The 12,994-nt window shown below is 46.6% G+C and overlaps 1 protein-coding gene across 6 annotated transcripts in view; it reads right to left on the bottom strand.

The window, feature by feature from the left end:
• Positions 1–12,994, bottom strand: part of Btk29A (tyrosine-protein kinase Btk29A) — a 105,750-nt gene that overhangs the window by 5,378 nt on the left and 87,378 nt on the right. The window lies entirely within an intron of this gene.

Here is a 12,994-nt window from a genome sequence, read left to right as displayed (position 1 = left end):
CGACGGTGGGATGGTCGGATTTTGTCAACATCAATAAAATGCGAAATAATCATACTTAACTCATTAAATATCGAAATTAGAAGAAAAGTGCACTATTTTTAATTATAGGAAATGCGTTTTTCTAAGGTACATAAACTTTTGGGATTGACTATATAGCCAATACATCCTTAAAAAGGAATCACGACGCGTGAGAAAAAAGAATTTTCATGTTAAAACAAAAGAAGGTAACGGTGTTACCAATTCCCCCTTTTAATCAGTATCGGTGTGAGTTATGAATTGTTCACGAAAATCGTGAAACACGCGATACGTCGTTTAATAAACTAAATATTTTCGTTCAACGCGAAGCAGACGATTCACGTTGACGTCAGCGGATTCGCGACGGATATTTCACAAATATTTCGCGTCCCGATCCTCGACTTTCTTTCGGATCATCGTTGTTCGTCACCAAACACGATCGAGATTCGGTAGCTCCTACGTGCTCGTAGGACGTCGTAACACGTAAAATCGAGGAGACGTTTTACGTACATTTAAATCATGCCTGATTTCATTGAAGGTCATTTCATGATTCATCGTACGATCCATTATATGTATAATTAGTAGCGTATCGTTCGTGATACCACTCGGTATCAGATTTTCTGACGAGCTCGTCGCTTTTATCCATCCCGAACGAACCCGGACACGATCATTATTGGGAAACACGAGCCAGGAACAACGGCACACGCTCGTTTCAGACCGAATGGATGTTTGCAAAATTATGCGAAGCGGTCGACTTCAATTTACTTTTAATGTATCCTCGTCGGGCACAGATCTACATCTAATTTTGTCACGGGACACCGCTCGTCCGTCGCTTCGAAAGGAATTTGCATATTTGGATTCGTAAATGCGACCGAGAGTGAATTTGAACATCGTCAAGCTGCGGATTCTGCGTGGAATCGACGTTTGCCACGTATGAAAATGTACAAAATGTTACGAGACGAGTGCGCGTCGCGTCGTGCATCACGTCATTAGATTTCACGGTTACCGGACGCTGTGTCACCGGAAGCTCGTTAATTTTACGCAAAACGCTTGGCCTCGCTCGCGTCGTCGTAATTCATTCCGGTTAAAAGTGATTCGTATCAGCCGGGAGATGGAAAATCTGCTCGGAACGAGCAATTTCCATTAATACGTGCTTTCCCCGTGTTTCTCCCGGTACGCTGCGAACGCACCGATTCTTTGTGCTCTCAATTAGCGCGGTGCGTAACGAGCCGAAATTCGTCGGTCGACCGGTTCGTTGACAAAACGCACAGAACGCTCGCCGGCGATCCTCTTCCAGGACCACTGCTCATGTTACATTTGGAGTCTTTGCCTTCTTTTTAAACCTACCACGACACCTTCCGAAGTTCCATGGAATCCATGGCCATCTCTTCCTTACTCTCGTTTCCACGCCACTTTTCCAAGGATGCCGTCGACGAACAAGTGAAAGCGTATCTCGAACGAGCGTTTCACACGGACTTTCACTCGACGAATCGCGCTCGATCGAATTTCCTCGGCGAGTCAAAGAGAATTCGAGTCTGTCGAAGACGCGACGTACTTATGGTCGAACGCGGAACGAGTGTACAGGTTTCGCGTGGACGCGCCGGAGACTCGCCGTCGACTCGCGGTCGACAAAAGCAAGAGTGCAGGTGCGTGCACCGGCCGCGGTGGATGCCGGAATATCAACGGTGAGCGAAGGACGATACCACGGCTAGTCTCCACCCTGTCTAGACAAAATCAATGCGACCTCAACCTCCTGCATCCCCTCCAGCATCCCTTAGACCGTTCAACGTCCCCACGTGCGTGCCCGCTTCTGCCTGCCTGCCTGCCTGCCTGTCTGCCAGCCTGCCAGCCTGCCTGCCTCTCTGCCTGGCTCGGCCGCGTCCCTCCCTCTCTTTTTCGAGCTTCCTCTTCACGTCGAGTTTCATTACCGGAAGCAGTCTGCCGCTGTTCCACTCCGTGGAGTGTGTGCTAAGTTCACCGACCACGGGTGCGACTTGCTACTTCTTTCGAGATTCCTTTTGTTTCTTTTCCTATTTTTTTTTGCTTTTTGAACTTCTTTGACAGCCGAGGGACGATGCTCCGTCGTTGGTCCGAAGGGTTTCTGCCAAGGAATCGGAGGCTTTTCACAGATGCCGATGGAACGGATCGAATGAAACGATAGGAAAATCTCGCCGGATTCTTCGTGCGTTCGTTCAACTTGGAAAATGAATTAACACTGGATCTACCGAGGAGGGGTTAAAATGACTCGTTTCGCATTTATAATAATCATCATTCACTTTCAGTACATTTTGTTTTCTAACATCATGTTTGACGCGTTCGATAACGTTCGAATACGAGGATAAATTCACTGTACGACTTGCGTCGTGTAACGAATTTATGAAAACATGTTTCGATAAACTCATTCAATGGACTCGCTCTGCGCTTTACGTTTCATTTTTTTCCTCGTTAACGCCCAGAGTGGACGGATAAAAAAAATAGAATTCGAACCAATTAAAACGTTGATTTCTGCGATGAAACGGAAAATTTTTATTAACGCCCGTTGGTCGCGAATTTTCATTTGTTCGTTTGCCCGAGATATGGCTGTTTGGAAAACCGATAATGTGTGTAAAAGTATCTGTGAGAGGCACGTTCGACATGGAAGTAGTAACACGTGATCCAATGGACGTGTTTCATGAACATGAAGTTATCGTGGAATTTTATGATATAAAAAAATAAAACCGTGATGCGACAATGTGAAACGATGCTCGTATAAATCATGATGCCCCGCGATTCGCACTTCTCGACTCCACTGGATTGGACTGTACGCGATTTGCAACTATCTACATTGGCTACGTGTCCTAAAATTCTTATTTTTGCATACTTTTTATTCTATATCTTAAATAACATTCTTGAAATTGAAATTACAAAATTCTGTCATTGTTGGATTCATATTCTTTTTATAAATGAAATAAAAATTCAGTCGTTCGACATGAGAATTCAATATGGAATAACTTTTTTAATAGGCTCGTAAAATTTTAAAAATTTTGTACTGCGTTTTATTAACGTTTTATCTAGTAACTGTTAAAATTTCAATGCTTCGTCATTGTTTTTATGTTCATACAACTTTAGCAATTCTCTGGAGCCTTTTGGTCGACTCGCCGCTTGGTTCGAAAATTGAACGTCCGTGAAAGTTCGTAGGAGCCAGCGTACAGTTTATTTTTAAACTGCTCTAAGTTCGGAGAGAAGCTGGAACCGCGGTAGTCAATCTGAAAAATTGATGAACCGCGAACCGACGATGGTTTTTTTCTTCCCCAAAACCCGACGCTCCTCTCTTCGTCCCTTTTAACCGCGGAGCAAACAAAAGAATTAACCCCAACCGATAGAATCCGTCCGGAGGTAATTGCTCGTTCGGGCGGCAAAACGTTCGCTAGAAACGCGAACTTCTATCGGGAGAGAACCACCGAGCGAGAGCATAGAACAGGTGACCTGTTTCGTGATAGTTTTCTGCGCACAATGTGACATACCCGAAGTGCATAGTTTCTTTTGCGTCACGACGAAACATCGAAGCTCGAATAGAGATTGATGCAGAATGGGACGTGCACCGAGTCGTTTAATTTCGATTACTAGAACGCAAACATAGAATTTAATCAGAATTCATATGAACGACAAAGGAGTATTGCTATATTCTCTCTCATTACTGTTTCGTCAAAATTACGTTCCGAACGATTTAATGAAACGCGAACTCGTCGGACGTTTCGTACTCACTAAATTTTTTTCGTCGTCGCAAATATTTAGGGATTTCGAGTCACGTTCGTCGATAGTTGCCAAACGAAAAACGATCGTCCAGGGGGCGATTTGAAGGACCTTTCATTTCCAAAACTGGGTAATTTACGAGCAGTTCATTAATTTCACGCGCGGAAATTTTCTCGGGGAAACCCGACACGTTCGAAATTAATCTCACGGAATCACGATTTTAATTACCGAAACGCTGTCGGCTCTGGACAAAACTGTTCCGTGGCGAATCACGGTTTCAACGGGAAAATCCGAGACCCAGGAGTTTCTCTCGCCGGCCGCGAAATTCTCTGTTTCGCGTCGTATAATTGCCCCGACGAGCATCTTCGAAGACTCACGCGGTCGAACGTGCTCTAGAGATCGGTGAGAGCGAGGGAAAACCTGGAAAACCTGGAAAACCTGTAATTTCCTCGATGGGAAATTATTCTTGTGAGAATTATTAGCCAATATTTTGCTTTCTTCGCTGCGACCTTCCCAGGGTGAAACGAACTCCACCACGTACACGTGATTATTAATTATATTGAAGATATAATGTTTTGTATAACCTATATAATTAGAAATGTAGATAATTATTATCTCTCAAAGAATTAGGAATCCATTTAAAAAAATTTCTTTATTGGGAATATTTAAACTCAATTTAATTATGAACAATAATTTGCTTTATTTCTAGCTTCAGTTAATACTACATATAACAAATAATTTTGGTACAGATTTAAGTCGAAATTAAATGTAATAAGTCTTTATACTATTATATGTAAATTAAAATATTCATTTTAAAAATCCTATTGTTGAGAAATGACAGTAATTATTAATATATTAATAGATAATATTATAATGATCCGTGTGCGTTGCGCCAGGTTTCCGTCGCCCGAAAGGAAGTTCCCTGTCATCGATTCAAGTTTACCCTGAACCCGTCGAAACGTCCCGCACTCTCCTGCCCGCGAATCGCTTCGAGCTCCATTGTGGACCCACGGAACCAGAAATACCTCGATAGCTCCCTGAAGTTGGCGGAAGCGGAGGAGGAAGACGGAAAGTTCCGGCGATCGAAATCCGAAATCCAGGATCCTGCGGTCACGGATATGGAAGAGGACATTCCAGGGTCTCGGTGCATCGGGCATGATCGATACTCGTCACGGAGCGGGTGGGTGGTGGCAGAGTCGGACACGCCGCGCCGCGTTCAGGGTCGGTCGACGACGAATCTTCCAATCGTGCGACTCTCGCCACGAGGAACGATCGTCTTTCGTGCGTCCGGGTTTCGTCGTTAGAACGTCATCGGGGAAATCTTTCCGCTCTCTCTTCTTCATTTCCGCGTCGAGATCTATTGCCGCGTGATATTGTTGTTGCGCGAGCTCTGCTCCCCGGAGGTTTCCCCATTCTCTCGTACTCGCCAGGCCGGATCTCTTTATCTCGACGTTATTCCGAAGTATTTGAGAATGAGCACGATTCAAAATTGCTTACGGTTCGAGTAAAGACCGATCCGTCCCGATTCGTCCGCTATCTCGAGTCGAGACCCGCAGTATGCCGAACTGCGATTTCGATCGCAATGAAATGTACGATATTTTTTGTCGAATTCCGTTTTTGATCATTGCCGCGATTCATGCCGAATTTCATCGATCGCTTCAGAGGCAAAGGACGGCTTTCACGGACGGTCTCGGCGGTACGGCGATAGAAACGTGGGATGTATTATCGCGCGACAAAGGCCGGGTTGCTTTTGGACATCTGGGGCACACAAATCAGGCCGTAATGATCCGCGGTCGGTCTTTAGCGCGAAAGGCCGTAGCGTTTCGTTAAAGGAATCGTTAGGTACTTCGGACCGGACTTCCTTTTAGAGAAATTCGTCGCACGAGTTTAGCAGCGGGAACGTCCAGCAACGGAACGAGGATTTTGCTCGTGTAAAAATAATGAAATCGTCAGATATTTCAGAACGGCGTGTCCGTACTTGGTTTTAAAAGAACCGGCCGCATGAATTTATCAACGTAGACGGTCGAGAATAAAACGAGGATTTTTACATCGGGTAAAAATCATGAACGATCCCTTTCGAGGTATTATTAGCAGTCTCACGGGGCTCGGCGCGAACCAAGTTTAAATCAGGACGTTCATCTCCACTTTTATTATCTCCGCGGAGAACTTTCTTTCGTAATTATGCTTAAATACCGTCCTCCCTCTCGTCTCGGAAAAATCGATTTCAAGCGAGGCTCATCGTTATTTAACGTCACACGCGCGTATCACGTATTTCTCTCATTGTCAGATCAGGAATCGCATGTATTCCATAAATCAGAGGGAACAGTCTGTCTATATTTTAATTAGATTCGAGTCGAGTGCTGTCCGTCTATGTTCATAGCTACGCCCATCGGAGCCACGTATCGTGAGCTCATCGTGACGATCTCGAAACTCTGTCAATTCGTCGAGTCGATCGATCTTTCCTTGGGACCGCGACTTATTCGTACGCGTATAGGAGAGGTAAGGATCGGAGGTAGCCGCGGGCCGCGCAACGTGGGTTTCGGGAAACCGGTGCGTGCACACAAAAAGCAATTAATTATCGTTCGGCAAACCCGGGAGCGGCCCCAGGTCGGCGTACCGTTGTGCACGTGTACCGGGGGATGCATTATGCACCGGCGGCCATCGTGCGTGCATTGTGCGCGGGCAGTCGGTCGTGAAACGGCGAGAGCCGCCCGTCCCGACGCATTTGCAGAAGACGTCGAGACGCCGCTGCCCGCCGCTGCCCGCCGCCGGGTAATTACCGGCCGCGCGGAGACAATGGAGAATTTGAAGTCGTTGCGCAAAGTAACTGGATCTCGCGGCATCGGTTTCCACCTTTGACAATGTATGGACATGGACCGCCAGGCTTCCGATGTTGAGAAAGCGTAGCCAGCGTCAGGTAGCCGAGCTCCGCCTTCGGGACCAACACGTGACTAAACAGTGGCAATTTTAGTCATTGAATTTAAATTTTACACGGTACGTGTGACTGCTTTACACGTTAGATCTAAAAAATTTTGGGTGCCGAGAATAGTGGTGGTACCACGATGTTGGTGGTACTACGTTTTTTCCAGTGTGTGTATAGTCAAAGGTTTCCGCATCGCGTAATCTCGTCGGGGCTTCTCCTTTCATCTCCGTTACACGCGCTCGCCTGTATCAACGTTGGCCAATCGTTCAAATTTTAATTACTCGCGCCTATTACGAAAGCGACGCTCGCGTAGTTTTATACCCTTTTCCATTGTTTGCATTTTCTTACCGTGAAACGAGCGAAAAGTTACGCGCAAACGTAACTTGAAACGAGTCTCTGACCAATTACCATGACGCGACAACGCGATCGTACGATTTGCCGTCAGAGCTCTTGAGAGACGACGAGCACGAAGACGAGAAATTAATATTTATCGCGTTCGTTGGATATTCTTCGATCGATGGAGGAAGGGGTTAAAGGACAGTTCTACCTTTAATTGCTGGACGGAACAAGATTGGCAATCGTGTAATTGGTCCATTTCTTTCGACCCGTTCTAAGTTCAATTATTATCGAGGCCGGACGGGAACGTCACTGTTCACTCTCTCAGTGGGGATCCTCACGGTTCTTTGTTATTAATTACCCTGCCACGAGGGTACGGACTTTTATATAATATAAATGTCCTTGCTATTATCGCCGCTCGATTGAATTTCCATTAGTGCGGAAGAGAGCTAATCCTGCTGCAATTATCAAATTTCTTTTACGACTCGTTCGTAATTTTTCTACGCTGGAACGAGAGCCGGTTTTCTTTGTCGCGTCAGGCAGCTCGCATCCATGTGCATATTTGATACGGTTCCATCGGGCCGCCATGCGTTCGGTTAAAAAAACACGACAAAGTCACTCGGCCGTCCCGTTTCATACGAAACTGAATATGAACGAGCAAGGAGATAAAAGTAGTGGAACATATTTTCTTTCCACGAAGCCTCGGCGAGACAGGAACGAGTTTTAATACATCTCGACGCGACGATTTTCCTCGCGACGGACAATGCGAGCGGATCGATGATCGTTCCGTTATTTTCCCCACGGCACGAAGCGTGCCACGACGAAAGTAGTGAGTACCTTGTCACGTGGCACCAGCGTCGATTCGAAGCCAATTTTTAATGATCCACGGACTAGGACGAAGGATACGCGATGAATTTCAATCAGCTCGTTTTAAATCGGTGAACTCTCCGATTCTCCTGTTTATCGCGGAAATTACTTCAGAAGCAAATTGATACATGTTTGATCGGGCGATGGCCGCAGGAGGGTCGAGCCGTACCAGAGGCGCCCGACGTGGTCGAATCGAGGAACGGCAAAGCCGTGTGCAGGCCTGTTACGCGGCGAGTAGATATTACCCCGGCTGGATCGATCTTACAAGCCTCCCAATTGCAGTTGCAAACGACAATACACCCTGTCGTCGCTGCTTTTTCCGGTGGGGAATCCGGCGTTTTCCTCTGCTCTCGTGCCGGCGTTCTCTCGGCCGAACGACGGGAGATGCCGTAATTCATCCCCGCGTATCCGACGAAATCGCTTAAAACCTTTTTAAACGAGGTTTAAATCGTTCGAGGTCGGAACGTACAATTTCCCACGCGACTACCTCCGCTCCCGTGTTACGACTCGCCGCCCGTTATCAGTAGTCGGCTTAATCGACGACCACTTTTTCCTTTCTCCGGGGCCCATCATTGTCTGCCCGTGACGTTCACCGAGCGAACCGGAACCCCGCCGTTCGCTTCGTGTCTTATTAATTCGCGGTGGTTCACGATTCCCCGATTAATTCTCTCCGCTTTTTGTTCCTGAGTTTTTCGCGTGTCCCCTTTGCTTCCCGATCGATCACGAGGGTGACGTCGATAAGGCCAGAGCTCAGCAAAGTCATTTTCGTCGTCGCATACCGATACTAAATCCGAAATAAAATTCCTCTGCGATCTCGCTGATCGTCCGAGCGACCGGGTTATCGGGGCCGCGCAATTTCTTCCTGTGATACGAACGAACGCGTCGTTCGATTGATCCGCGGGAGACCCCACTCTTGCATGACAATTAATTATACGCACGATCATCTATGTAAATTGTGAAATTGATTCGGGATTGAGTCAAGACCGGAAGTACTTTGCATGATCTCACAATGGGCAAGCTTGACGCATGCGTCCTCGACCCATGGACGTCGCCTGGTGGAAACGCTCGGACACCTCGGTGTCCGAGAGACTCGAGCCGAATCGTCCACGGGGTAAGAAAAAGAAGGCGAAGGAAATTGGGTCAAGAAGAAGGCCGCGGACGCTCGGCATCGTGCCCACGAAGGAAATTGCAGTGTCACGTTTTACAAAAATGCCACGCGGAATCTGGTCCTGGATTAGGTCCAGATTCCCTGAATATTAAATTCGCGCGGACTCTCCCGAACGAGTGTGTTCTGTAATCGGTTCGAATGCGAAACCGATGAAATTGTAATTTGGTCCAAGAGAAAAGTGTCTTCGCGTCGCAGTCGTCTTAAACGGGATTTGAGACTCCTGGTCCTATGGCCGATTGAAATCTTTTATTTTGCGTACGAATCTGTGGTCCGTTTAAAATGTTGCATTTTCTTAATGCGTTTTTTAAACGAAGAATCGATGGTGGAGCTCGTCGGGTGAAATCGGGATGACACGACGCGGAAAAGACGTTAAGAGAGTCTGTCCGTCCGTCTCGCCGCGGACGTTTCTCGGGCAGACGAGGAAATTGCAGCGCGACGTTTAATAATAATTCCGTCGGGTGCCTTTAATCTGGATCGGTTCCAACTTCTCCTTCGAATATTAAGCCGCGCGAATAAAACACGAAATCTCCTTTCGGCCGCGCGAACTTCTCACCCATTCTTCTCCCCAGTTCCCGTTTTTCCTACAGTTCTTCTCTCCGCGTTAAGAGGGATTAAAATTTTCCACTTTTCCGGACGTCTGTTCAATTTCATCCTGCCCGTTGCCCGTACATTAACACTAGATCTACCGATGGGGCCGAAAATGACTCGTTTCGCATTTCTTATAATCATTATTCATTTTCAGTACATTTTGTTTTCTAAAATTTTGTATGACTCTTTCTAAAATATCTGTTTGTATGAACGATCGTCCTCCTATCTGTCTCTGCTCGTAATGAACGCCAATGAAACGCATACGTATGAAACGTAAACGGATGGAATACGTGTGAAAACGAAATGTGCAGTTACTCGGCACGAACTTGATATAAGAACTACGCGTACAGTTTTCTTATCACTCTTCGCTAAATTAATTCGCTCGGCGAATCGGTAATTCCGTTTTGGTCCAACAAAATTGTGCTGGTAAATCATTTACTATTTTCTATCACGGTTCTTCCGCGGTAAGTTTATCAGCGAGCATTGAACTTGCAGCGGAGAATCGCTCGGAGCTGTTCCATAATTGGGTCTCGAGAAACCTGTTTTCTCCTTTAGTCCACTCGGCCCCGAAGAATCCGAGTGTCGCTCTTGAAAGCAGGCTTCCGCCGCTCGTTCCAGAGGAGCGTTGCAAGAATCTCGTTCATTCAATTTGGAATAAAAGATAAATTCCCCGCGACACCGAGGACTGCCTTTTAATTCAACGGTTTCGAAACCAAATCGAGAAATCTGATGGTACCGTGTTATCTTCGCGGCCGTCCCGTCGCAATTTGGGTCAATCGGGTCGATCGATCAAGGCCAACGGAACATAAGAATTTCTTCGGAAAAATTGTATCGATTCTCGTCGATCGTCCTGCGACCAATTCGAATCGTTAAGGGGCGTTAATGACGCGCGCGGTAACTAGGCGTGAGTAATTGATTACGGGCAATTATAACGACGCGGAGGTAATGGATACGCTTCGAACGTCCGTTGAACGTCGCTCGAAATACTCCCCGAACGGCAAGCGACGTCGAAACGGTCACTGAATCAGCTGATCTATTCGGTTCTTTGATCAGACGTGAACGGAACGTGTCACGCGTCAAAAGCTGTATCGACTCTCCGAGGTGTACGAACGAGATCTGAGCAGCGGCCCATAGAAACACGGAAACTGTTCGGATTCGAGTAGCTGGTCAAAGGCCGTGGCGGAAGCCTCGCAAACATTGGCACTGCTCTCGACGTCGAGCATCTAATAATATAGTACGTGTATGCGGCATGAAATTCCGGAATCTTACCGATGGCCCTAATTTCTGCAAAGCGTTCGTGCACTCGCTTCATAAGGCCTGTTTAGGCCGGCGCTAACGAGACTAGGTCTCGTTCCAGGTATTACTCTTGCTTGCGGTACTTGGCAACCACCGAGACCCGCGATTCTTTGTCGACGCGAATCGAGATTCATTAGTGAAACTTTGATCGATTCGGCGATCAGCTCGACCGTTCGTAGCGATACGGAATACGTTTAATCGAACCGTGGCTCGTTCTGTGTAACAATAATAATACTTATACTTATTATACAAAATGAAACTCATATTGAAAATAAAAAAAGCTGGAGGAGGGGGACATACGTAAAATTCTGAATAAACGAAACAACAGAAAAATAACGAGCACAACCCAGTGGCAACAGGTGGATCATGGATGAGTGCTAATGAGAGGAATCACGCGTCAAAATCAAAGAACTATGCATCTTTCTTTTAACAGACGCAACTATGAAAAACGTCTTTAATCTCTCTTTTTGTTTGATTCGGAAACACGTAGTTGGAACGTTTTAATTGGATACACGTTGCTAGGATCTCGACGGCGTGGATCTTTTAGTTTTTCATTGCAGTCGAATGCCGTTTGCTTCCGCCAGTTCATAGTTTTCAAGGATCGACATAAGAATTCGTACTTGACGACGAGTCGTATAAATCGTGGTACGATTTCTGTCAATGCTTTCGCATTGCAATCGTGGTAGACCGTGTTCCGTCGAGAGATACCTGAAAACGTACTTTCTCCGTTTAAAGTGTCACCGTTCTATGGTACATCGCAAGTCGTTGACGCTCGTCGTTCGATTATCCGTCTCCCCTTTTCATTTTCGGCGGTGCACACGCGACGAAATGACCGTCGCTGGCCAGAAGAGAAACAGGGGAATCGCGGTCGGGGAAAAGATTTAATTGCGGGGAAACGTAGTAACTGGAGTGCGTCGAAAGGCTTCCGAAGTGCGCGTAACTACGCTGAACGAGCCCGGCGAGCCGCGGGGAGGCGACGACTTTCGTTTCGTTCCCGTCGCGAGCCCACGGGTACGAAGGTACGATGGCCTGGCCGACAGGAAACTGACCGGGCTCGGAGAGCGTCACTTCCTGTCGAGGGACTTGAAGGGAGTCCTCCCGTCGAACGAACGTCTGGACGAGAATCGAGACCGTCGAGAATCGCGATCGTTATAACTATTTATACGATTGATTCGACGAAGTTTTCTTTTTCTCAATATGAAAATCGTTTATCGTACTCAGAGAGATGTATACCGTAAAAAACGTAACATCGATGCGCGTCGATAGTTCGGAGACTCGTTTGTTAATAACGAGGAGGTTCGTTCTTTCCCGTGCTCTTGGCTCATCGCTCGGGGAAACGGGAAGACACGCGCAAAGCGAGGAACAGCCGGCTGAGCGTTACCGACTGAATTAGGAGTTCGTGTAATTAAAGTGTTTTAGGTAGCTCGAACGCCTCTAGTTCCAGGAACTAAATTCCACCATTAATTATTATACCGTGGTAACGAGGTGATACTGCGCACTTGAGAATTTCCACTGTGTATTAATTACGGATCTGCCCCGCGTTGCGAGGAACGCGTCTGCTCCGATTAATTATTATCTTTCAATTTTCGTTTCGCTGACAGCAACGAGAATCCTTACAATTTTCTGGCTATTCATAACCGACAGTCTACGCGAGTTCTAGAATAAATTCCGTGAGTATTGAAATCGGGTGGAGGGAAGAGCGTCTCCGCGACTCGTCGTCGATCGGGACATACGATTTTAAGAATCGAGCAAAGCTCCGACGAATATTCGAATCCACTTTCGACGGAGTTATGAAATTTATTCTATTGGTCTACGTATCGTCGATCAGGAATAAATATTTATATTGTATTTGCAAGCTCATTAAAAAGATCTTCCGAGAACGCAGCGATGGACTTCGGAATTCGTCGATGATCTTCCGTGAACTCTTATCTGCATTTTTGTTCATGCAATTTTTATTCCTCGCGTTCCAAGAACGTTTATACTTGAATCGACGCGATTCGCGGCTCGGTCGTCGTGAACACCAAAGTACGTGATCGCGGTCGTTTCTCATGAACCAACGGGAGAGTACC

The sequence above is a fragment of the Ceratina calcarata genome, unplaced genomic scaffold (genome assembly GCF_001652005.2).
Source record: "Ceratina calcarata isolate Rehan_Ccalc_2016 unplaced genomic scaffold, ASM165200v1 scaffold551.2, whole genome shotgun sequence".
NCBI lineage: Eukaryota > Metazoa > Arthropoda > Insecta > Hymenoptera > Apidae > Ceratina > Ceratina calcarata.
The sequence above is the reverse complement of the archived record's forward strand: the minus strand, read 5'-3'. Positions and strand labels throughout refer to the sequence as shown.